Source organism: Pogona vitticeps, chromosome 2 (assembly GCF_051106095.1).
Source record: "Pogona vitticeps strain Pit_001003342236 chromosome 2, PviZW2.1, whole genome shotgun sequence".
NCBI classification, from domain to species: domain Eukaryota; kingdom Metazoa; phylum Chordata; class Lepidosauria; order Squamata; family Agamidae; genus Pogona; species Pogona vitticeps.
Window position 1 is genome coordinate 116,987,113 of NC_135784.1, and position 23,992 is coordinate 117,011,104.

General features: G+C 40.1%; 1 protein-coding gene across 11 annotated transcripts in view; it reads right to left on the minus strand.

Annotated features, from left to right (window-relative positions):
• TENM2 (teneurin transmembrane protein 2) overlaps positions 1-23,992 on the minus strand; it is a 1,058,578-nt gene that overhangs the window by 456,526 nt on the left and 578,060 nt on the right. The window lies entirely within an intron of this gene.

Consider the following 23,992-nt stretch of genomic DNA (forward strand, 5'->3'; position numbering starts at 1 on the left):
AGGAATGAAATACAAGAGTAGACAAAGAAAATGATGGAGAGTTTCCTGGTTCCCTAACTTGTTTCCTGCAGTGCCAGTAGCAAAAGGATAGATAATGTTACAATAAGACTGTGACAGTGGTTAACCTCTTCTGCAAAGGTGTTCATAGCAGCAGCTAGGAATTCTCTGAGGAAACAAAAGAACACCAAGACTTTCATGCTCCTATTGAGCACAGCTTCCCTCACAGAAGTTTTCCTCTTTCCTTTCCCCACAAAGTGAGGAGTTGCTCCTCAGTGCAGGCTTTTCCTCTGAACTGAGCAAGGCCCACATTTCTTGCTCTCTATAGTTCACCTACAGACTGTATTGGAACTCAAGCATAATTTAGTTTCTATATTATGTGGATACCTTATGCAGAAAGATGTTCTCAGATATATACCTCAACATACTTCCCCCCCCCCCGAAACACACCTTATTAATCTATAGAATACATTTCTACAAGGAATGAGATGATAAAAAGTGCAGACTACAGTGGACCCTCGACTTACAGACTTTTCAAGTTACAGACTTCTCTGGCTCAACGTACAGACTTTTCGAGTTACAGACTTCTCTGGCCTCAAAATTTAGGTTTGACTTGCAGCCGGAGAATAGACCTACAGACCGGGAAAAAAACCCAAAATGGACCAAAAACGGCCGGTTACGGATCAATCGGTTTTCAATGCATTGTAGGTCAATGGAGTCTCGACCTACAGACTTTTCGACCTGCAGCCACCGTTCCAATACAGATTAATTCCGTAAGTCGAGGGTCCACTGTACTTCAAAGTATCCTGTGCTTCATCAAGTATATACCTGTCTAGTGCTCTTGACTCCTAAAAGGAATCCCTGTGTTACCTCCGCTTCCCAGAAGCCAAAACCAAAGAGATTATAGATATAGATCCTGCTCGTGAGTTCTCTGGTGCACTTTGGCTGAATACAACTACAGATTGAATGTTGGGTTAGAGGGGTCTTTGAGTTTAGAAAGAAATTGTGCGATAAACCAAAAAATATTAAAAACAGACAAAAGGCATTTTTTCCCCTCGGATATGAGAAATGAATACGAATTACCCAAGTTATGTCTAGCCTCCACAATTTTTATTTATTTTCATTACAAAGCTTTAGCATGACTAAATACTAAAGACAACTTACTTCCATGGTCTTGCAATTAATAATAAAATCAACATCAAACCAGACTTTCTTCTTCTTTGGTAATGTGTATGAAAAGCTATAAGTGCCTTGCTTTATGGAAAGCAAAGAGGACAGATTGTTATTTAAATCTGGATGACTGAACCAGTCTGTTGCTACTTTTCCCCTCTCTGCACAAGACAGTTTGTCAATTGTACTAAACCTTTAACTTCCATTAAACCTGCCAAATTGATGGTTGCTCTGATTTAAGCGTGTTGCTCCTTTGTCCTAACAACAGAAAGACAACACTGTCTTCTTCAAATAGTGTTCTTTCTTCTTAATGAGAATGATCCATAGGTTTGCTGTTGCATATTGTGTTTAGTTAATGGTAAGAAAATCATCTCTGTGTTCTGCGTCCTTCAAAACTGCTGCTTGAATGTCAAGTTCAATGGTATACTGTATATATCGCCAGATATTATTTCTGAATAATGATTCCATTCCACACTAACCCAATCTATATACTGTAACAAATCCTGCTCTTTTGTCCAAACCCCATTTTTCCCTTTCCTCATTTACATGAAATTGTGGGATCCAAGGGCTTGGAGTTTTCCCCTTTCCATGTTTTGATCAGGCATCCTACAGTGAAGCACTGTAGATTAACTGATAAATGGGAACTGCTGCTGAGTTGCTTTTAGGCAACAATTACATGATTTTTAAATTCTGCAGTTGCTGTTCTCCATTAACTCAAGCCTGGGTTATTAACTGGTGGAAGAAAATGCACTTACTATTCACATTTCCTGCTAGTAAATGAATGCAGGCTTTTAGGATACAAAACGATGAAAGGTTCAATCTTACCTGACAAGCACATTTAATAAAAATTAAGAAAATACATAATAGCATGGCCTTATAAAAACAATGACCTGAAAGCTTAGATGCACTGCGATGCACACTCTGAACATTATGACAGTGAGGCTGGTATATGGTAAAAAGCTGTTGAAGGAGAGTATCTCAGGCTTCCCGCACTGATTCCCTTGATTGTTACACCACAGCTAGTATTTAATACTGCACTCCAAATGAGTATGAAAGACCTCTAAATGGCCAAATATGGTCCTTTGTTACAAGAATCCTTCCCATGGCACCGGAACAAATCCTGTGGTCAAAGCACCCAAGAAGTCTGCGCTCTGTGTCATTGTTTTCTTGTGCACGCTACCCTTCACTTAAGTGAAGCACTGAAGCATTTTTTAGTAAGATGGTGTCAAACGAGAATTTTGGGAACAAAATCTAAACCACTGGGATTCATGCAGGAAATGCTGTACAGTGGTGCCTCGCATAACGATTTTAATTGGTTCCAAAAAAAAAAACGTTATGTGAAACATCGTTATGTGAAACACCATTTTCCATAGGAATGCATTGGAAACCGGTTAATCCGTTCCAATATGCACGGATTGCCGTCCTTAAGCGAAAAAACCCATAGGAAACATCGTTAAACGATACAATGTTTCCTCCATTGGAATGTATTGAAGCCGACTCAATATATTTCAATGGCTTTGCGAAGTCAATTTTTGCAAATTTAAGTGTGTCATAAAAGGGTCAAAAATGGTTTTAAATGCTTGGAGTAGCTTCTGCACCCTCTAAAACGGATGCAAAAGTTAATTTGGCTTTGATCTGACTTTTCGTTAATTTAGGGTGAATTTTTCCCCCCCAACTTTTGACAACTGTCAAAATCTGACAGCTCCATTGTTTCCTATGGGGGAAGAAAAAATTCACAAAAAAATTAACGAAGACTCAGCAACTGTTCTAAATGCTTGGGTTCGTTAGAGGACCCCCTAAGTCGTGTGCAAACCTGATTTGGCTTTGATCTGAACTTTCGTTAATTTATGGTGAATTGTTTTCTCCCCCATAGGAAAGCATGGAGCTGTCAGATTTTGACAGGTCCATTGGTTCCTATGGGCCAAAAAAAAAATCACCATAAATTAATGAAAAGTCAGATCAAAGCCAAATCAGGTTTGCACATGACTTAGGGGGTCCTCTAACGAATCCAAGCATTTAGAACCGTTTTTGACCCTTCTAAGACACTTTTTAAATTGAAAAAAGAAACGTCGTTAAGTGAAGCAGGGGACCTAAAATCGCATTCGTTATGCGAAGCATGGTCCCAAACTTCGCTAAGCGAAAATCGCCCATAGGAAACATCGTTATACGGTGCATATTATTTTCTAAAAAAACACATCATTATGCGAATTCATCGCTAAACGAGGCATTCATTAAACGAGGCACCACTGTAGTTCCCCAGGCCACCAATGCAGTTTTAAATTCTTCTCCCCCGCCCCCCCCCCAAAATTTCAACCGGTGCCCTTTTGCATGACTTTGAACAGCAAGGAAACTTCTTCTATTTTCCAAAATATGCAAGGTTATACATGCTTTTATACATTCTCAGCATTCTCTTTTTTTTAAAAAAAGTTCTAAGGTAAGCTGTTATCTATGAAAATATTAAATTGCTCCATTTGTTTGAAGTTCATTCTGCAACACTTTTGTTCCTTCCATTTGTTAATTAAATCCTCCAGGTTTATTTTTCATGGCTTTCTCCTATGGGTATGAGCTCTCCTCCCCCCCCCACTGTACCTGCACCTGCTGTTTCTGTCAAAGTGTCCCATGAGGTCAAACTGTGTGATGTGTTTTTTTAAAAAAACACAGAAAATAAAGAAAATAAAACAAGATATTCTGGATGCCTAAATTCTCTATGAATATACCTCCCACTGCCAAGTTCTAATGACAAAGGAGGATAAAGTCCCTGCTATAATGGGCACATGACACCATTTGTATTCAGAGAAATTCCGGTGAGACGTTTTAAGCAGATTCAAAGCCATCTTCTTTTTCATTCAAAGCACACTATAATAGTTCCTCCTGATTAGACAACTTAACCTGTGTCGTATTTTAAATAAATGCTAATCACAGTATAAAGCAGCACAGGAACTTTAAAACAGATGCCTGTGAATTATAGGGCTTTGCTACAGCTACCAGAAACAGTACACAAGGTATGAATAATCTTGTCAAATCTAAGAGACAGTGGTCTGAAAAGAAGACCATTATTCTTCCCTGGTAGGTTTAGTGGTGTGTGTGCGCGTGTGTGTGCGTGTGTGTGGTGTGTGTGTGTGTCCGTCAGTCTGTCCCTGCGTGTATATTTTAGTAATTGACTCTACTTACTGTTGTCCATGTGAAGTGGGTAAGGGTTGACTAAGTAAGCTGTTTTCCACTCACATAATCATTCTCCCACCACCAAGACTCTTCCCTGTAAAAATATTGGCTGTGGCAACTATCTTTTTTAATCATATTGACTGAATACAACACTAAAATGAACAGAACATTTATATTAGCTAGGCAGTTACTATTTTGGTATAATGCAAAATACCTATGGTTATTAGGTTCAAGAAGTAACACCTAGTTACTTCTCAAAGTTACTTTTTAAGGGCATTTTGAGGCGAATGTTGTTACTAATTTTTCACATCTCATGCCCCTGTCTTATTAATTCTAAATGGCAAGCAAAAAATTCTTTCGGCTTGCCTTCTGCATTTTTGTAAATATTTCCAAGAGACAATTTAACCACTGGCCACTAAAAAGGATATTTGTCTATTTTTCCAACCTGTTGGTAACAATGGAAAGTCTCCCATAACACACAGTCAGTCCAACAAGTCATTTGTGCAACTGGGACAACACTGATGGCAACCTGATTGCTGAGAAGCAGCGAGCCATGCAATTAGTTCCTTTTAACACGTAATAGTCTGAGCCCTGTCTACCTGGCCATTTTTGAAGACTAACAATTCTATGCCAGTCAACAGCATGCACCTCTTTTCACCAATTGATTTTGTTGGTAAGGAGGTAAAGCCACCTTTGTTTTAAAATGTTTTTGCAAAAATGCATCAGAAAATAATAATAATAATGGGATAGTGCTTTGAGTGAACATACTTTTCTTTGCTTATAAATTGAGAACTCACTTCATCCTAAAATTGCAAACAACTGAGTCAGCATTACAGAGTGTGCTCTCCCTATCCCCCAAGCACCGGTCTGCCTTATAAGACACTTCTCAAACTCCTCTTGCCCTCGGGTAACTGTCAAGACTTCTTGTTGTGTCATTATGGAGCAGTAAATTATATCAACCAAGTGTGAATGAGTAAATGGAAATGCAGTAGAAAGAACTCAAAGTAACGAGATCTAGAAAGCTATTAGATACAGGGGGTAGGGGAAGGTTCAGATATATGAGTGGAAAAACCATCCACAAAATATTTAGTGCAGTACTGTTTTAGAACATTAAAAAAATCTTTACATCAAACTTCATTTTAAAAAATATTGATATGGTCATAAATCTGTGATAATATTTCAGTAACATTCATGCTGTAGCCAATTAGTAGGATTGGCTTCCGATTAACCATGCTTAGGAATGTGACACCACACATGTTTCTACCAGTTATTTATTTATAATTTCCCACAACTATTATATGGAACACACATCCTATTTGAGTAAATAACTAGTGTAAGTTTTCTAACTGGGCCTTCTCGGCAGTGGCCTTTGGACGCTCTCCCTTCACAGATTTATCTGGCTCCCTCACTGGGTGTTTTAAGAACCAACTTAAGACCTGGCTCTTTAGGCAGGCTTTCCCTCCTGTCATCACTTGATTATTTTTATCTTTTCCCCATCTTGAACGATATTACTATTGTAGTTCTCTATTTTATTATATTGCTTTTATGCTATTTTTTTATTGTTAGCCACCCAGAATAGACTTGGGCCTAAGTGGGCGGGGTATAAATAAATAAATAAATAAATAAATAAATAAATAAATAAATAAATAAATAAATAAATAAATAAATAAATAAATAAATAAATAAATAAATAATCAATCTGATACTGGCTGTAATGGTGTTGCTTAGCACAGTAAGGTGCACTAGAGTAGGCCCACTGAATCAGTGCAGATTTGGTCAGTCAGCTCCTCTGCAAGTACAATTGATTCAATTGGCCTACTTTATGCTAAAGTAAGTTGCAAGTACAGTGGGTGTCTTTCAATCAGTTGAATCTGCAGAGGAGTTAATTCACCAAGTCCCCACTGATTCAATGGGCCCACTCTAGTGTGACTAATTACACTAAGCAACAGGATGTATCTGTCACTTTTTAATTAATTAATTAATTAATTAATTAATTAATTAATTAATTAAGTTAGCTAGTTAGTTATTGAAATGATTGTATAGGAGAATCACAGATGTGTGCTATAGGCTCATAGTGACTGAATTAATGCTTCTGCTTGGGAATAAGTTAAGAAGAATGGAGTGGTTGGCAATAAAATTTAATGTGGAAACAGGAATTCGAGTTTTCTGTTGTAGATTTGTTAGAGTTAAACAAAATTGATTTTATGGGTGCAGAGGGGTTGCCCTAAAAATGAAAACTGTCTTTTAAAAGATGCCTCAGAGAGGTACATTAAAACTGAAAGTACAATTGGAAAATGCTCTGTGATGATAGCTTATGATGGCAGAAAGTGAGGAGGAATTAAAGAACCTCTTAATGAAGGTGAAAGAGGAGAGCGCAAAAAATGGTCTGAAGCTCAACATCAAAAAAACTGAGATCATGGCCACTAGTGCCATCACCTCCTGGCAAATCAAAGGGGAAGATATGGAGGCAGTGACAGATTTTACTTTCTTGGGCTCCATGATGGTGGTCCAGATAGGCGGGATACAAATCAAATAAATAAATAAATAAATGATCACTGCAGATGGTGATATCAGCCACGAAATTTGAAGACGCCTTCTGCTTGGGAGGAAAGCAATTACAGCATCTTAAAAAGCAGAGACATCACTTTGCTGACAAAGGTCCGCATAGGCTTTCTATAGAACCAAGAACATTAAATCCAGCAAAGTATGATGAGTTTCCACTTCAGATCATGGGTTGCTGTCAAAAGGAAGTCGGAGACTGTCAATGTAGCAGATCCATAACAAGCTCTCCCCTCACACCCAAAAGCTCATCTCTTCAGAGATGGTATTACAGTTTCTGGGGAACTCCAAGCACATCAGCTCTTCCTGTCAGAAAGTCATCAAAGATGAACAATAAAGGAAAGTGCCACCACATGTCATTAATGGAAATACTCTAGTCTTCAAGTCAACTTAAGACAAGAGAGTGGCAGAAAGCAGTAACAAGTGTAAAGAAATAATCATGTGATGTTGATACTAAAGAAAACTGTTGACATTCTGACAATAGAATGGAGCAGAAAAACACCTGCACAATTGAAATTTAAAATAAAGAGATGTCTTTCCATCCTGTACTTTTAAGCTCTCTGAGAAACTGCAAAACATTTAAAGGCAATTTGTCTTTCACTTCAACTGCTAGGAATATTTACTGGGAAATGCAGTAAAATTATATTTATCCTAGGTGACAGGAATTTATAGTGACAAGGAAACTCAGTGCTTCTCTAAAGACAAATCTGTTATTTATCTTTCAAACACATTAGAAAAGCAGTAAGAGAAGTGAAGCAGCTTTTATTATTGATTGCATTACACTACTCTGGCATTCTGAACAACAGCAAGATCTGAAAATCTACTACGGTAAAATCAAAGAGATAATGCACACAGACATGGGCTCTCTTTTGTATTTTTTCTTTCTTTCACAAGATCCATAAAAACAGGGCTGCACATTTTTATGGAAAGTGATACCAGACACTGGTATCACCGAAAAGCCGCTTTTGTTTGATAAAAGTTCAGCTACGGTCAGATCCAATCAAATCCTTAAAGAATAACATCTTGTAATTCAGTTAAGATTCTCCCACAATCAAGAATATGTGGATGTCTGAAAATATGGCACACCGTTTTAAGGAATTATGAATATTAATGACTGGAAGTAAAATTGTCAAATGAGATTAGCATAGGAATCTTCAAAGTGTTGTGCCAGCAGCACAAATCCTGTGGATTAGGCTGTAAATTATGTAGCAGACTGAACTGCCAGTGGAACTTCTAGGTCAGGTTTTGCTTACTACCTACACTGGGATTGTTCCATTATCCTAGCTCCCATAGCAGCCTGTTTCATACATTACAGCAATTTGAAACCAACTGCCCTGATGGAGCAGGAGTGTCCCATGAACAAAAAGGTCTTTCCCCCCTTCACAAACCATGTCAAGTACAAGGGCTACTCAATTCTCTGTGTATATTACAACTGTCCATCTGGCAGCCCCGTTCATCTATCAGGCAGAAGTAGAAAATATATATGTGCTGGATATGACTCACATTGTTCTGGCTGACTAATGCAATAATATCAAACCATAGGGGATATCAAGCATTAGTGAACGTAACTGCAGCCATGTTTCTTGTTCAGTAGGTTGGAACTCAAATAAGGAAAAATATCAAATAATTTCCCTTCATAGAGGGCAAAAGCTCAGCAAGTTGAGAGGATTTGTCTGTTTCATAGAGAGAACTAGAATTACATTGCAAGGAGATTGCAGGATGACAATTTTATCCTACATCTGTAGCTGCAAAGACCATCTCCTGTAGGTAATGCAAGGCCCTTCAATCCTCCAGAAGGAGAAGGAGAAGATTGCCGGGTGGGGTGGGCTAGGGGGGAAAAACACCGGAAGATGTAACATTTCTGGAAATTAAGAAAATGGGAGGGAGTAGAAAAAAAGAAAATGAAATGTATATAATTATTTTCATATCAAACCTAAATGTATGCTTTCTTCAGAATTTTGCAAATTATAATGTACTATTTGGCATACTTATGAAATTTAGATAATACAGAAAAAAATATTATAAAAGCAGTATTACAAATATATTGCATACTGAAGAATCAGCTTCAAAGGTTCTGTATTCCATGCACTTAAATTTGCAAACAATAGCTGAAATACAGTAGTAAATTGGACTAAAATAGGCTCATTCAATTAACTGAGATTTGGTGAGTCAACTCCTTCATAAGCGCCATTGATTCAAATGGGTCTATTCCTACTGGGACTTACTTTAGCACAGAAAGAGCAGGTTGATTTGAACCAATGGGATTTACAGAGGAGTTGACTTACTAAAATCTCATTCATTCAGTGGGCCTACACTATTGCAACTTACTACACTAAACAACATAACTTGGGTTAATAAATGTTTCCTTGTGTGCTACTCTCATAAAGAATACAATACTGGGGATGTAAAAAATACTCCGAAAAAAATCCTATTCCTTGCCATTTTCCAAGTTTGGCTAGCTAAGACATCTCACTGAGACCTCCCCTAGCACCAGGAAGATTAGTCTTTACTTCTGAGCGGTGGCATAACACAGTGTCCAGGAACATGAAGCATCCAACTCAAATCTAGTTGCAACCTCAAATTAACTAGAATGTTTTAGTTGAGCTGTCATTCAGTAACATCAATGTCTCAACTTCAAATAGTGGTATATTAGTATATTACAGTGGGGTCTTGACTTGAGAACTTAATCCGTATTGGAAGGCGGTTCTCAAGTCAAAAAGTTCTCAAGTCAAATCTGCATTTCCCATAGGAATGCATTGAGAACCATTTGATCCGTATCTGCTCTTTTCCGTCCATAGAAACTAATGGGAAGCTGCTATTCTGCCTTCGACCACTAGAGGGGGATATTTTGTTTCTTTTTTTCTTAGGTCAAGAAAGGTTCAGGGAAGGCAGGGAAAATACAGTCCAGGCAGTACAGTACCAGGCAGTCCGAAGACTGTCTCCCAATCCACTCTCTAAACGCTGGGAGGAGTGAGGAAGCAGACAGGCACCCTTTTCACTGGCCAACAGTTAACTGAAAGTTCACATTTTGCACTTTCCCTGCCTCCCACGTGGGTTTTTTTCAGTTCTTAACTCAAATCTAAGTACTTAAGTCAAGTCAATATTTTCCTATGAGAGTGGTTCTTAAGTCAAAATGTTCTTAACTCAAGCCGTTCTTAAGTCAAGACCCCACTGTAGTCTGAAAAACCTGGCTCATGCCGAAATTACTGGGATGTGAAGTATCTGGACATGTGCAATGATTCAACTGTGAATTTAGCTGGACCTTGAAAAGTTTGCCAAGGAGGCATGGCTGAGAATATTCCATTCTTCATCTAGATCTGAATACGGAAAGATGGTGAGATTACAAACCCAATGGCCCTTTCCATAGTATAGCAGTTGTGTGCAAACCTCCGAAAACACCTCAGGATGTTGTAGCGCTACAAAAGAGCTGTAAATTATGTGGTACTTACCATGCGAACTCTCTTGAATCTTTCCAAAATGGCAGCACCAGTAAAACAGCTGGTGCTAGTGTGTAGCTTCTACACAGTTTGGGGGCTGACCACAGTAAGCATCTCAATATACTGTATTGTATTAAGACAAACATCAAAGCTTCAGAGGATTTGGGAACAATAAAAAACCTACCCATAGACCTGGCTGAGAAAATTATACCACGTTCAAAAAGAAAGATCCACAACAATAGATCTGTTAATCTGTCTCAGCATGCTGGCAAAATTAAAGGGGAAAAAGAATGAAGGCAGACTAATGACTCTTTAACAGATTAATGACACAGTGAGCTTCCCTCACTCAAAATCCACTTCTTCAGACACATGACTTGCTTAAAGAAGTGGCATTTTGATCCACAAAAGCTAACACTAAAATAAATCTGTTAGTCTTTAAAGTGGTACAATATTTTGCCTTCCTTCCTTTCCCCCCTTAAATTCTGCCAAAAAAGATACGTTGTCATGAAGTCCACTGCCTAAGACTTCTTCGTGGAATATATATTTACTTCCACACTGTGCAAAAAGTACAATATAGGAGAAAATAATCAGTAGGTACTCTGAACAGAAACAAAAAGACAGTGACATTCTTCAGAAGTGATAACTCAAAAGGTTTTTAATTAGTGCATATATATTAGCCTTTGATTAGTTTTCCCTCCAGTTGTGTTAATTGTTGTATCTTTTAATTGGCTAATTAGGGTCCATTACATAGTGCATTCTTGGACAGGATGCCATTAAAATAAACAATTCTATTTTTTGAGGAGACGCAATATCCAAAGAAAGCAGCCATTTAATTAAGCTAGGCCATTTAGTCATCTACGAAACCAAAACTGAAATTCTCTGAACATGTGGGAAAGAGCCTCTGCATAATCAGGGGCTTTTTCTTCATCCTGCTTTTCTTTGAAACAACTGGCCTGTGTAAACATTCATTAACTAACTGTGAAAATGGGCAAGAGGTTTAATTGACGGCAAGCACTCAGAGACAATGACCTAAGACAAGAACAGCAGCATTATGAGCATGGTCAGCTTCTCTCCCTTTGAAAATAAAGGCTTGTATGTTGAAATATACCCCATCATTTACCATGCTTTCCCCTTGTAGGACTTTGACATCTCAAAGAAGTATATGTTAACGCACAGGCTTAACCAAGGGAAGTTACTGAGTTGTCAAGTACAGTACTCTTTTCTGTCACAAAATGAAACAGCTACACTTTACTCATATCCTTGTGGCAAAGTACAGCACTGCACTCGACACCACTGTGCATATTACACATCAGAGCCTCTCAGATATGGTGGCCAATGACAGATGTTTGCTAGGAAATCCAAAAGGCAACTGACCAGGTAGATGGCATTGGTGAAAGAACAGCAGCCATCTTCATCAAACCACTGCAAATGTCATGTTCACTGTGATGTTGCCAGGATATTATCCCAGCACCATAAGCAAATAGTCAAGTGGCACTATTTGCAGATTACAGTGCTGGATGCATACAGCTTTTCAATATGCAGTAAACTACTATTTAGTAATGAAATGTTGGTTCTGTTTTACAAGTTAATTATTTTGTGAACTTTTATTTTGCTTTAACATGTGTTTGCTTAAAATGGATGATGGTCTTTTTTATATTGAAGAAAACCCATGCTTTCCAGATCTATGGGCAAAATTAAATTAAATTAGTAATATAGGACAAACTTATATTCAGTTCCAACCATTACCCTTTACATCCAAAATTTGATTACTATTATTATATTAACATAATATTCCTATCACATACCAAAACCAATCAGGCCCAACGCTGGGAGAAGATACAGATCTATAATTAGAAATATTCATTCGAGCAGAAAGAGTACAATACGAAAATGTGTAAGAATTTGCATAGTAGAATTAATGCTGCAAGATATAGAAGTCCACAATACAGTGTAGAGTCTTCCAGCCTTTATGAAGATCTAGGCATGCTACAAATCTGGATTTAAAAGCAAAGGTATACAATAAACTACACTGTAACACTGTAACTGTATACATTTCTCTTAGGACTTAACCTGTAATTGAAAGCTGAAGGATATACAATACAGTCTAAAGTTATTGAGTTTTGACAAATACTTCGCCTGTCCCCAATATATCCTCTCTTCTTTTGGTTATCAATATTCCCTATCTGGCTGTAGGTTGTAGTGTGCTATCCATTTGGGCATGTACAGATTTTATTAAGTTCTCACTTTAGAAGGAAAAAAGATCAATACGATGAACAAAAGATAATACTGAATACTCTATCCCAGGGAGAAAAGGAAAGCAGGAAAGAAGAACTCAAAATATACTGTCAGTCTCTCACATAATTATTAAAACCATCCTTAATAATTAAAAGGCTTGGCAATATAATGATTGCTGCACCTGTTTTAAATTAGCTACGAAAACCACAAAGTCCGCTGGGTATTTTAACATCACAGTGATTACTCAGTTAAACTCCTTGACACTGGCAAAAAAAAAACTGTCCTGCTTATTGCTGGATAGGGCATCTGGCTCATCTCTGTTAATAAATTATTTCATTGATTGCATAACACACAACAGAAATAAGCTGGGCAGAGCAATCCTCAATGGGATGGGAAGGAAAGTGGCAGGCAATCACACGCAAAAAGGTCATCTGGCTTAAAGGCTGGACCATCCTCTCTCACTAGAGCCTTTTTGCACATGCAGCAATTCTGACTTCATTCTGTGCCTACAGAAGACAGCTGCTGTTAGTGACTTTGGGATGTCTGAGGGAGTGACAACCACCGGTGTCCTCACGGTGATTATAATGAGTACGAAAGGATTACACAGTGAATACATTAGAGTCTTAGACTCCTCATCCCTCCGAATCATTCAAGCTGTGGTAGGCTGGCCACATGCACCTTGCGTTGGTGAAATTCTCCTTCTCAGAACATCTCTTTGTAAACAGTTTCTTTAGTGCAGAACCAGATAGTTGTGCCATCATACAAACAGTATGGCTAAACTCTTTACAGGATTCACCGTTTGTCCTAGAATTTTACGAAGGTCATCTGCCAGTTCCCCAGTAAGCACTGGAAGATTGTTCTACGTGGGCCAAACTATTATATTTCCATGTCCACGAAATGATGGGAGTTATGAAATGATTTCAACAGTAGACAGGTAAAGTGAGACAAAAGCCAAATATAGATCATCATCAGCTGAAAGTGTTTATTCCATCACTGCTGACAACACCACAACATCAGTATTGGCAACGTATATGAAAGTGTTGTGACAACTAGATTTCTGATACGTTAACGGTTGCACCAGTGTCCCATGGGTCATGCTTGCATAGGGAAAATGAGTGAATATTATACTGCAGTGATTTGAAATAGTGGGCCTTTTTTTCTTGCAGTAAGTTCCTTGCCTCACGGAACAACTCATCAAATAACTGCATAAATACTTCTTGTCTGAATCCAATGTAGCCTGAGGAGAAGTCCAGTTGCAACTGGATTTTCTCTTCTCCTTCCCATCTTTTTCCATAGCAGATATTGCAGAGGCTCTTGTGCAGGGCAGAAGGAGGAGGGACTTGTACTATTTTCAGTTATATGGAGGTCTTGAGGGTGGGTGGTCCCTCCATCGGTGGTCTGAGTGACTCCCTTTCTTTTGGGGGGATGATCCTCACCACAAAGAGCAAGGTTCGCAGCTTGGGGATACATCTGGACTCGGCACTTACCATGGCAACCCAGGTGGCGTCCGTGGCCCATTCCGCCTATTTTCATCTATGGTGGATTGCCCAGCTGCAACCATATCTTGATGGGGGGGGCCCTCACTACTCTTGTCCACATGCTCCTAATCTCGAGACTAGACCACTGTAATGCACTCTATGTGGGGCTGCCTTTGAGATTGATGTGGAAACTTCAAATGGTGCAAAATGCAGTAGCCAGGCTTCTGAGAAAATATCAGCATATCTTCCCCACCCTGGCTGCTTTGCACTGGTTGCCCATTCGTTTCCGCATTGATTTCAAAGTGCTAATGATGATGTATAAAGCTCTAAACGGTTTGGGACCTCAATACTTGGCAGATCGTTTTCTCCCACCCAGGTCTACCCAAATCACTCGACATAGCCAGCAGGGACAGCTGAGGGGCCTAACGCCGAGAGAGGCCCGGAAGGAAAGAACAAGAAACCGGGCCTTCTCGGCAGTGGCCCCTCAGCTATGGAATAGCATAGAAATCCGTCTGGCTCCCTTGCTGGGTGTTTCTTTAATTTTCCCCATCTTGGTAATGTATATAGAAATAATTTGTAGGATTTTATTATGTATATTGTTAGTTTTTATCTATGTAAGCCGCCCCGAGTAGACTTTGTCTAGGGGGCGGGCTATAAGTCTAAAAAAAGTAAAAGTAAGAGTAAAGTGAGAGTCAAACACACAGGACACTGGAGTTTGTAATTGGAAGGTGATAACCAGATTTGCTCTCCAGCAATGCAATTTCTCCAGAACTTCACATTTGCATAATCAGACTTGCAAGTAAGTCCATATTTACCTCTCAAAGACTAATCACCAGAAGCACTGTCCACAAACCACAACTGAAGGAAAATACCTGGGGGTTCGGGGGAGGGGCAACTCAGAACCTTTTATAGTAGCAGTTGTACAAGGGGTAACTGAATTAGTCTGTGCAAAGATTATAGGTGAAAACAAAATAGAAATAAAAATTTGAAGAAGTAAAAAACCCTTAAAGGCTAGCTTTCGGATTTTTTAAATGTGAGCTTTCATGGACAAGTCCACTTAATCAGACAGTGGACTTGTCCACAAAAGCTCATATTAAAAATAAAAAATAAAAGTTAATCTTTAGATGCCACCACATTTTTTCTTTTTCTTTTGTTATCACCTACAACTCAGAAACCTCTATGCAAGATGAAGCTGAGATGATTTCCACAACCTTTTCCTTAAAGATCTTTCTAGGGTAGAGAAAGTAGCTCAACTTTTGCTCTAGTCCAAGTTATACATCCCATTGATGCAGACGGCTTCAAAATTGCCTGATTAAATAAAACAAATATGAAATGAATTGATTAATGGCCACCTTCCTTTGAGCAGCAGTGGCAATGAGCAGAGGAAACAACTGACTGAGATAACAGATGAGCTGTAGCAGCTGTCTCTTTCCCCTTTTTTTCTCACTTACCCTTCCAGTTGAGTGAAGTCAAATTCTTTTCAGAGGATGTCCCATATGGACACAGGGGAGTGTGAAGGTGTGCAGCAACAGCCATCACCAATACAGTCAAAAGCAGAGATTTGTCTGGTGTGAGCAAGAGCGGGCTGAGAGACTGTGTGGCCCAAGTGAATGACAAAGGTAGAAGGGGAGCCATTATGGCTGCTATCCCAAAGTAATGGTAAGGTGGATGCTGGGCTCTGACATCACCCTGATATGATCCAAATTTTAGCTTCTACTGACCATTTGTTTGTTTCACATGCTTAGTAGTTGAGAAACTACAGCGTTCTCCAGCCACTTTAACTTTAAGACAGTCTGGCATGATTTGCTTGGGAAAGGATTTACGTATAATCATGCTGAATTTGTTCAAACTATTTCTTTAACAAAATATTAAGAGCTAATTGTAGAGTTAACCATAGCCTCATGTTTGCTGACATCAGTAATTGCCGCTTGTAAGAATCACTGCCTGCAGGCAGGTAGAAATTACACAGCTGAGCCTCAAGAAGACAGCACATGGGCTATAAGATGACACATTGGGATTTAAAGATGCAAGATAAAATGGAATAGTCTTTAGCCTCTATCTCAGCTACATGTGTCTCCCAAAAGTGATTTATGCCATTTGATCTCTATTACAAAGTTGCCTTTAAATGAAGTACATTTTCATTAAGTTACTACAGCCTACACAGGTAACTGTAATAGTATTAATGAATGTCCATGACTGATAGCTGGGAAAGGAACACAGTGCCTCTGAGAATTTTAGATGTAGCACATCCAGCAAACTGACTGTATGTATTACCAGTAACAGTGTGGATGGTGGTTAATGTAATTAACTATATCAATTACATGGAATCAACTATCATATGCCTTAGTGTCCTGGTCTGTAGCCCCACCCTTCCCATCACCAACTGACTGCAGAGAAATGAATAAGATGGAATCAAATAAAAGCAGTGGCTAAAAATAAATTTCTTACTTTGCCAATTTGCCACCCATAGCCTGCAGCATTTTTTGAAGGAAAGAATGTCATGTACACACTGGCTGCCAAACTGTTAAAGAAACAGCTTCTCCTCCCCAGAAACCCATATTGGCTGACACAATAGCTAACACTGTTGCTCAGAGTAGACCCATTGAATCAATGGGAATTTCGTGAGTCAACTCCTCCATAAGTTCCACTGAGTCAAATGGGCCTATTCTACATGCTAAAGTATGTAAGTTCACAGATAGAGTAGACCCATTTGAATCAATGCAACCTATGGAGATGTTTACTCATCAATTCCCCTAGATTTAGATTAGACATCCTTCAGTCTCGAGAGACTATGGTAACATGCTCTGAATAGAGGACTTGGAACAGCGTCTAGTGTGGCTGAGAAGGCCAATTCGAGAGTGACAATCCCTTCCACAATGAAGACAAATACAATCTGTCCCCTTTCCAGATCCCTGATGTTGCTGGTTTTGGAACTGCCTCTTTGCCTTGGCCTGCTGGACAAGGGTCTCTTCACATTGGGAGAGGCCATGCTACATCACCTGCCTCCAGGCTGAACACTCAGAGGTCAAGGTTTCCCATCTTTTGAGGTCCATTCCTAAGGCCTTCAGATCCCGCTTGCAGATATTCTCATATCGCAGCTGTGGTCTCCCTCTGGGGCACTTTCCCTGCACTAATTCTCCATACAGGAGATATGTTGGAATCCAAATATCAGTCATTCTTACTACATGCCCGAGCCAATGTAGACATCACTGTTTCAGTAATGTATACATGCTAAAAATTCCAGTTTGTTCTAGGATTACTCTTTGGAATGTTGTCCTGCCAAGTGATACCAAAAATGCATCAGAGACAATACATATGGAACATGTTCAGCTTCCTCTCCTGCCGTGCACAAAGGGTCCAGGACTCACTGCAGTACAGGAGTGTACTCGGGACACAGGCTCTATAGACCTGGATCTTGGTATATGGCGTCAGTTTCTTATTAAACCGTACTCTGTAAATCTAGTGCAGGGGTCCCCAACCTTTTTAACCCCGCAGACTGGCTGGGAAAGGTGGAGCACACACACCCTGTGGTCATGCGCATGTGTGAGGAGTGGAAGGGTACCCATGCGGGGGCACGCACACTCGTGCACATGCACAAACAGCGACACAGCGTTTGTGTGGGGGCTCGTTCACTCGTGCACATGTGTAAAGGGGTGGGGGAGTGTTTGCGCAGGTGCAAAGTAGCTGTACGGGGATGAGTGCATGTGGGGGGCAGGAGGTCTGTCTCCACGGCCCAGTCCAACTCAGGCCACAAACTGGCACTGGGCTGTGGACCAGGGGTTGGCAACCTCTGGTCTAGAGAACATGGTAGCTGCTTTGTCAATGTGTTTATCCAGCTCAACGTCTAGGGAGAGAGTGTCAGAGTTCGCTTAGCCAAGGTCATCATCTTTAGTCGTTTAGTCATGTCTGACTCTTCGTGATCCCATGGACCAGAAAACGGCCCTCCTGTCCTCCACTGCCTACCAGAATTGGGTCCAATTCATGTTGGTCCCTTCGTTGACACTGTCCAGCCATCTCATCCTCTGTCGTCCCCTTCTCCTCTTGCCGTCACACTTTCCTAACATCAAGGTCTTTTCCAAGGAGTCTTCTCATGAGATGGCCAAAGTATTGTAGTCTCAGCTTCAGGATCTGTCCTTCCAGTGAGCACTCAGGGTTGATTTCCTTTAGAATTGATAGGTTTGTTCTCCTTGCAGTCCAGGGGACTCTCAAGAGCCTCTTCCAGCACCACAATTCAAAGGCATCAATTCTTCAGCGGTCTGCTTTCTTTATGGTCCAGCTCTCACTTCCATACATCACTACAGGAAAAACCATAGCTTTGACTATTCAGACTTTTGTTGACAAGGTGATGCCTCTGCTTTTTAAGATGCTGTTTAGGTTTGTCATCGCTTTCCTCCCAAGCAGCAGGTGTCTTTTAATTTCGTGGCTGCTGTCACCATCTGCAGTGATCATGGAGCCCAAGAAAGTAAAATCTGTCACTGCCTCCATATCTTCCCCTTCTATTTGCCAGGAGGTGATGGGACCAGTGGTCATGATCTTAATATTTTTTTTTTTTGATGTTGAGCTTCAGACCATTTTTGTGCTGTCCTCTTTCACCTTCATTACAAGGTTCCTTAATTCCTCCTCGCTTTCTGCCATCAGAGTGGTATCGTCTGCATATCGGAGGTTGTTGATATTTCTTTCAGCAATCTTGATTCCGGCTTGGGATTCCTCCAGTCCAGCCTTCCACATGATATATTCTGCATATAAGTTGAATAAGCAGGGGAACAATATACAGCCTTGTCGTACTCCTTTCCCAATTTTGAACCAATCAGTTGTTCCATATCCAGTTCTAACTGTTGCTTCCTGTCCCACATATAGGTTTCTCAGTAGATAGTTAAGGTGAACAGGCACTCCCATTTCTTTAAGAACTTGCCATAGTTTGTTGTGGTCCACACAGTCAAAGGCTTTTGCATAGTCGATGAAGCAGAAGTAGATATTTTTCTGGAACTCTCTGGCTTTCTCCATAATCCAGCGCAAGTTAGCAATTTGGTCTCGAGTGCCTCTGCCTCTTCGGAATCCAGCTTGTACTTCTGGGAGTTCTCGGTCCACATACTGCTGAAGCCTACCTTGGAGGATTTTCAGCATAACCTTGCTAGCGTGTGAAATGAGTGCAATTGTACGGTAGTTGGAGCATTCTTTGGCACTGCCCTTCTTTGGGATTTGGATCTAGACTGAGGTACACAAAGTCAATTCTCCACTAACTTACAATACAATGCTCTCAAACAATGGGATTTTGATTGATGTCACCACATTTTTATAGATATTCTAAACACGAAGATATTACTTGGCAATTACTCTTAAAAACATTATTTTCAAAAATATAACTGAAGGCAGTTAACAAGAACACTGCCAAACAATATGTAAAAAAAAATTATACTAATAATGTACTAGTAGTCTACCTGTCAACAGTAGCGTTAGGCAGCCATTTTACAAATTTTATTGGTCCTCTCTTAGTCTTCCAATATAAATATGGGAAGCTGAATAAGTTGCCATAGAAACAAGGTACTGTGAAAGGCAGAGCATCCCCTTGTCCACTCCATGAGCCGCTCCCAAAAGAAAAAGGGAATCTAGTTTCTTTTGAAATTCAGGGGTGGGGTTTTTTGTTTTTGTTTTTAAAAATTGTGTCATACTCAATGAGAATAGTTGAAGAATATGGAAGAAATTTTGGCACAGCACTAAGGACAACTCCCGTTTCCAAATGTGCAGGCCCTAAGAGTGGCTGCAGGTAGGAGCCACACTCTCACAAAGTTTCCTGCAGCTTGTTTATATGTTGATGCAGGAGGACATGGAGATGTCTTCCTAACACAGAACCAATCTGGCTGGTGTCTGTACTTTTTAAAATGTGCCTATCGTTGAACCAATTATCCTTTCTAAGTATCCTACTGAACAAAGCAATTGGGGAAGGCCATTTGCATTAGAACAGCTTTTGTCCATATTTCACAGGAAAAACTCAGAAGCGTACTACATGCATCATACACAGCATAATTTAATTTTCCATCCATTCAGATAACATAATCACTTAACAGTTCCACATATTTCTACATTTCCTGGTAAAAGCCTTGACCTTCTGCTTACAGAAGTCCTTGAAAAACCACTTATATCCTTCAACTATGAATAAGGTTACATCTTTATTTCAACAGAAACTCCATGCTTCTAACAGCTGTAGGATGCATACAGAAATTCCCCAAGTAACTTGCTCCTTTCCAAATGCAAGGATGATGGAAACTGTATCTGTACTATAGTTATGAAATGCTGATGCAAGCATGTACAAATATTTCTACTAAGTACTTCAACACAGTCTGATGGTGCCTGTGAGAAATGGAAGTGAAATATATTGGTGACATGCTTAAAAATAGCCCACACCTTTATTACTTAACCTTCCTTGAATGAGGTGGTTGTCCGTGGGAGCTCATCCTTCTCTGTTACTGGAATTACTCTTTTTTGTTATTATTATTTTCTTTTTTCAGAAGCATTTTTTTCTAAGTTAGACTGGCTTGCCACCTGTAGCCATAATTGGATAAGAGGGCCTTGGCCTTAATTATTCATATAATTATAACCATCCCACACAAGTCTGCCTACAAGGATGGATCAAAAATTGCCAAAGTGGATTTGATTTAAATCACAATTTAAATCACTAGTTAGTAAACATTTTTTTAAAAAAAAACACACATCCAATTTAAATGAAAAAATGGATTTTAAAAATTTAAATCTGATTTTTCATTTAAAAAAATAAATTGGATTTATTTAAATAAAATGCTTACTGGCTGGTAATTTAAATCACAATTTAAATCAGGGGTGTCCAACCTTTCACCTTCCCTGGGCCACATTAGAAGATGAAAATTTGGTTTGGGCCACACATAAATTTGGTTTGGGCCGCATGGGGGGGGCAGCCCTAGCCATCCTCCACAGCCCCGCTCCAAGCGCGCTTACCGGTAGCTGCGATCTCAGACAGCAGAGGCTGCCAGCTTCAACTCCGGTGGCTTTATGGGGCCAGGAGGGGGTCCACCTATTGACGGGGATGGCACAATGCAGTCACGCAGCCCCCCTCTCCCCTCCCGCTCCTTCCTTCCCTCTCTCCCTCCCTACCGTTGTGACGTGCCCCAGCCACATTCTGGCCGCAAGTGCCGGCAGCGTAACCTGAAACTTTGGAATTACTTTAAAAATAAAAAATTGCACTGGGCCGCATTATGAGCCGACCTGGGCCGCATGCGGCCCTCAGGCCGCAGGTTGGACAAGCCTGATTTAAATCAATTTGATTTCAGTCAAGTCCACCCAGAGTTAGTACAGTTAATTCATAATTCAGCTGCCAGAATAAGAACTGGGCTACGACATCATCATCAAGTTATATTCGTGCCTTCCTAACTGTGTTGAATCCTCATGGTCGACTAGAGGACTCTAAACCACCTTTGGGCACCATAATTTGGTGCCCTCATTGGGAGAACGGAAAAGGCTAGAATTGAAATAAACCAACAAACAAATAAAGAAATAGGCACTGTACTCCAGAACAGAACTTTTCCAAGATGTTGGGCCTTACACGGCCTGGCTGTCATAATCTCATAGAACTAGACAGTTGGAAGAGACACCAAAGGTTATCTAGCAAAATCAGAGCCAATGCAGAAAATCTAAACTGAAAGCATCCCTGTGAGATAGTAAATCAACCTCTATCTAAAAACTTCCAGTAAAGGAAGTTACCATCCAGAAGGTCTTCCTAAATTTTGCTGAAATCTTCTCTCTTATAATTCAAATCCTTTGGTTCAGATTCTGTCCTCTGAAGCAGCAGAAAATAAGCTTCTTCTACCTTCCATGCAACAGCCCTGTAACTATAATTATAACTATCACACTGTCCTCTTCAGCTTCTGTTCTCCAGGTTAAACATTAACTAGACCTTTCAACCATTTCTCATAGGGCTTGATTTCAAGACCCTTTACTATTTTCGTCATCCTCCTCTGGACAAGTTCCAGCATGTTGAGAAAACTAGTTGAAAAACAGCCCTGACAATTGCTTCCTGTTTGGGTGAAAATTGATTAACTGATGGGGGAAAAAAAAGAGTCTGCTGGGATTCTGGCTTCTACATCACTATGAAAATACAAACCTTTTAAAGGGCTTTTTATAGACATCCTATTTTTAACTTATCTTTATGTATTAAGATTTTTAAATCTTTAGATATTTTATTGTTTGTTCCTCTTATAACTTGATTAAAATATCAGAGCTAATTTTTTAATAAGTAAATTATAAATAGTGTTGTGGACAACTTGACTGTGGACAGTGGGAAACATCCTAGGGTGTCTTCTAGGGCAGTGGTCCCCAACCTTGGGCCTCCAGATGTTATTGGACTTCAACTCCCAGAAATCCTGGCCAGCAGAGGTGGTGGTGAAGGCTTTTGGGAGTTGTAGTCCAAGAACATCTGGAGGCCCAAGGTTGGAGACCACTGTTCTAGGGGATCCAAAGAGGATAATGGGGTGCGATAGAGTGTGTATGTAGCACTCATAGTGATCAACACTATTAATCTGTAGGCAGAACTGGCTGCCAGACTCAGTGATAGAGAAGCCTATAAGTCAAAGTATCACACACTCACCATTTAATGGGCTTTCTCAAGGAATCCTATGCATGTGTACCCAAAGTGCTAACCTCTAGACAAAGCCCTGGTGCTTATTGTCATATTTAGAACAATGGAAACAGACAATGGCAAAAGCAACAAAAAACTATTTGTACTCAAATGAGGCATTTACTATGTGGAAATCAATAAACAAGCTCCTCTCCAGCAATCTAGAAGCCTCATGAAACTTCTTCCAGACTCTACAGATCAGCAGCTAATAGTTACAAGGAAAGTCAACACACACATTTGGCCTTTGCTGCATTTGTGTTATGTGCCATGAAGTTGGAACTGACTTACAGCAACTCTAATAGGGTTTTCAAAGTACGTGAGATATTTAAAGAGTGGTTTATACCACTTTCACCCCCTGCCCATGAGTTTTTGTGGCCAAGTGAGGGTTTGAACCACATCACCTGAGTCCTAGACCATCATTCTATCCACTACATCATACTGGTGTAGTACACTCCATATACTCCATTTAGGTATATCAGTTATGCTGCATTTAGAACCTTTTCTTCTTCCAGGGATGGAGTCAAACAGAAAAGTTTCTCCTTGGATACAGTATTGTGAGTGATCCCTTTTCCCCAGGGTGTGTGTGTGTCCCAGTTCCTCTTCCTTGCCACCATCATCACTTCCCATTTTTCCCCACCTGCACTCCAATCTACCGCACTGTTCAGTAGGACAGAGTAAGGCACTGACTGGTGCTGCTACTTCACTTGGCATGGCTGAAGAAAGCAGAGGAAAATGAAGCTCCCATTGGCGAGACAGAGCTGACGGAAAGGGCAGGACTGATGCAAAACAGTAATTACACTGCAAACTGTGTTGTTGTCACAATAGGAGATGGGTAGCACCTCTGCTAGACCTCTCGCTCTCAGTCAAGCTGTGAGTGAACCTGAGCCCACCGGCCCACCGCAGTAGGGTCAATGTAATTTGCAAGGTGGCTTTGGTAGTAAGGAGAAAGGACATCTCCCTTGCTGATCGTATTACAAAAGTTTGCCAATTTAATAAACAATTTCACTAATAAGTTCTATCAATCCAGCAGCTTTGCCAAGCATCAGAAATCAACTAGCATTTGCCTCCTTTAAAGCTTCGAGGGGGGGAAAAACTCACGCACAAGCACAAGCTCTCTGGAGCCCACGCAACAGTATAGCTTTCTGTTTGTGGTGTAATCTTTTGGGAAATATGTCAAAGCCTTCCAGTGTGTCTGGAGAAGGCAAGCACTCCGGTTTGAGTTTAAAATACCCATTAAAAGAATAATTTAAAAGTCATTGTTCTCTCCCTGTGAGTCCAAGAATGTAGAAAGGATAAGAAATGCTCTGCCG